Source organism: Zerene cesonia, chromosome 11, assembly GCF_012273895.1.
Source record: "Zerene cesonia ecotype Mississippi chromosome 11, Zerene_cesonia_1.1, whole genome shotgun sequence".
Taxonomy (NCBI): domain Eukaryota; kingdom Metazoa; phylum Arthropoda; class Insecta; order Lepidoptera; family Pieridae; genus Zerene; species Zerene cesonia.
In genome coordinates, this window is record NC_052112.1 from 6599289 (window position 1) to 6603129 (window position 3841).

The window sequence follows — 3841 nt, forward strand, 5'->3', positions numbered from 1 at the left end:
TTATTATCGAAACGTATATGTTTGGTAAAATAGATTGCTTTCTAGAAAAGAAGATGCTTGCTCTAATGTACAGAAAATAATTATCTTGTAGAAACATGTATTTTCTATTAATTAATGTTATACACCTCTAACCGCCTACTCCGAGTGATAATATCACACTTTTCAGTGCATTAATAGTGCGGCTCAAACTTACGAACCTTGTGTAGCACACGCAGAGGGTCTACTGATGTCTACGACGCATGTGACGCAAAGAATTATAACAAAAAATTAATATATATATTCTAACTAGCTTTTTCCTATATCTTCGCACTTGTTAAATTCGGAGATGTTTAATAGATGTTATTAAACATATAAACCATCTGCTCTATATAATTTGTATAGAAAAAGGACCAATGTTTCAACCATGTTCAAACTCATGTACACCCAATATCGACAGCAATTTTATGAATTTAAATAATTATTTCAACGAATGTCAAACCATACTAATTTCAGCAATTATATTAATTAAGAATAATCGAATTTAAATTCATCAATCATTTCCGTTCAAAACAACACCAGCTGTCTACCTTTCTATTTATATAAAATCGATTTTAGGTTCAGTGTCATGATGCATTAAAATTGCAACTACTACACAGTGGGACCTCACATTTAATATGAATAATGCTTTCAAACATTAATGTCCAAGCTCATCGTGATTTTAAATAATGTTCGACTTGCAATTATATATATACCCATATAATATATTCATAAATCCAACTGTCATAATTTGGCATGTCTTTTAATTAAATAATTAAGACCTACCAATAGTTTCTAATGAACGTCGGTTTTTTGGTAGCTTAAACATATGATATGAGTTTCATTTAAATATGTAATTTAAATTAACATTGAGTGGTGTTATAAGTTGATGTCGATGTCTATCGATACATTGTGGCACTCAATGAATGAACCGGATGAACCGTTTTTAAAGCGTTTTTTTCTCATTTGTCAAATTTAAAATTCAAGACAAAGAAACACAAAATGAGGTTGGAGCCTTTTAAATTTTAATTTAAATACTGTTTGTATATTTACATTCTCTAAAGACAGTAGATATTAAAATTTTAAATTTCTATCCTAAATATATATATATAGCAGACATTTGAATACAACAGATTTAATTTACCTTAATAAAACAAAAGGAAATTTATACCATTTTTAATATTGCGATATAGAATAAATCCCGTTTATATTCCCACATCAATATACTTACAAAATTAAAACAAACTATGTATTCTAAAATCTGCAACTTGTGCCAAGACTTAAAGCTAAATGTTTTAAATTTTAAGTTATAAGTCGATTTATATTGTGCAATAAGTTTATATTCTAGAGTTGTCGCAGCAAAACGTAACCAATATTATATTAAGTTATATACAACCATTTCATACATATTTAAGGTCCTCAGATAATTCGATCATAGTTCCGGTGAAAATCCCTGAAAGCTTACAAGTAAAAGGTTTATTGTTGGGCAATTTGTTTTCCTTTGAACCTCTCTACATTAATATGTAATGATTTTATATTATTTAGTCCTTAAACATTATCTAGCTCTAATTTATTATGAGCGTAAAGGCACTTTCATGTTTAGGTGTAATCTCTTATAAAGTGTGCGTGCGTGTTTCTTTGGAAGAACTATTGGAAAATTTGGGGAAAAATGTTTAACGATTGAACCGGTAAATGTTTAGCTAAACATATTAATACTGTATTATCTAATGCATAAAAATTTGAGTTAATAGACAATTGATAACAGATAAGTGTGATAAGCACGACATCATGTCGTCAATAAAAGGTCGGGTCATTTAATCGGAAAATAGAAATAGTAAGCCAAAAGATTTGTTCATCACTCTGTCATAAAGAAATAACAGCGCAAATTGTATTTTAAAAACGATTAATCGTCAACTTTGACCCCTAATTATTTATTTATCAGCTTTAAATCTTATTATTTGTTGATTTCTCTCATATCTTCCGTTTATAATTTCAACGTTGTTATTAGGGGCTCTTCACGACATGGTCACACTAGACTTAATTGTTCAAAGCGCGACAGAGTTTGATAGAGTGGTTGTTCCTCACTTGATAAGTAAGATGTCAAAAATCAAGACCAACGTTGACTGAGATTTTTGCGGAGAATAAATTCAAAAATCAGTTTAGCTAATTACTACACACTATACATGACAGCTCTTTATCTAAATTATAGCGGTGTTTGTCTCTATTAGTTAAATGTATAGGTAAAAATGACTGGGACTGGTTCTGATAAATGATGATAGCCAATTTAAATACAGAAAATCAATAATTTACCAGACACATTTCTATAAAATATCAAATAAATTTTCCTGGGGAGGGGACTTTATGTCATAAAGTACACTAGAACTATTAATGTTCACATTAATAGCCATATTTTTGGCAAGTTTCGATAAAAATAATTTCTTGTGACGACTGAAATATCACTAAAGCAATGCAGACGCATTTCTCAGATCGATTGAGACTCAGAAATTGTACTTTGTATTAGAAAAGATATTCTATTAGGCGATTTTTTTACAAAAACGATAAACACTTAAAACTGGTACTAAATATAAAAGAATATAAATGTAATATTCGCAATTTAATATTATACTCAAGTAATTCCAAACATTTCCAGATATTTTGAATAGGGCTATCGTGACTCAATTTTATTTCGGTACGATATTCTTCGTTCTATTATTAATTTCTTTAGAGATCTCATTTTACTATGTGGGGGACACTATTTGTATACGTACCTACTTACATTCATGTGTTAATATACTTAATATTCAAAACTATAAGTAACATTAGTTCTATTCGTTCGTTTCATTGAAAGATTATTTAAGAATATATATTATATTATAATAAAAAAAAAAAATTGTATGGAAAACGAAAGCCAAAGTTTCTCAACATACCGTGTGTCATGACGTAGACGAACCGCCGCCACTGCTACCTATTTACGCGAAAAACACTTTCTCACAAATCATTTTAATTGCTATCACACTATAAATATTGTTTGCCAATTTTATAAGAGATAAAATCACCTCAACTTCGTATCCTTACAAAAGCTCGTATAGTTTATCACACGATCTAGTCCATTTTCGTGGGAATACTATGGAGTGTATTTGATTGTTGGGTGTCCCGAGTGTCTACGGAGCAATGAGACACGACAGCCGCGCACGAGGTCTGTTCGCAGACTGGTTCCGCTGTAGGGCTTCAGTGGCGCGGGGCGGCGCGCCCACGTTCGATACCGCCGCCCCCTAGCGCCCTCCCACATTGCAAAATCATTGAAAAACCAGCTGTTTTATACAAAAATAATAATACGATTTTTAAAATCAATCAAAAATATTTAAGTATGGCTAAAAATATATACATCGTATCATTTATATAGTATTTAACAATATTACTACAGTGTCAGAGATGCCGAACTAAACAAAAACCGAATTCAAGTACACGTATTTCAAATTTTTTTTTATTTAGAAATTCGATATCGATATTAATAAAGGCATAGATAATAATAATGGCATATAAATCGTAATAATAAGAACAATATTGTGATCTATCTTTCCACTGATAACAAAAACGGATAGAGGATGTAAGCTTGAATAATGATCATAAGTCTATTAATTAGTTGCATAAATAACATTAAGCCAGATACGGTACATTTAAATCGAATCTAAATATTAAGTATTTGATATTATACTATATTTAAGAAAAAAAGAGTAATGAAAAATGTAAATTTTCATTAGATGTTTAATATTATATTTTCATACTATACATTTCGTGTCGAAATACGAGAAAAAACCTACGTCTT

General features: G+C 30.0%; 1 protein-coding gene across 2 annotated transcripts in view; it reads right to left on the reverse strand.

Moving 5' to 3' along the window:
- The window catches only part of LOC119829879 (CD63 antigen-like), a 72730-nt gene that overhangs the window by 32396 nt on the left and 36493 nt on the right, over positions 1–3841 (reverse strand). The window lies entirely within an intron of this gene.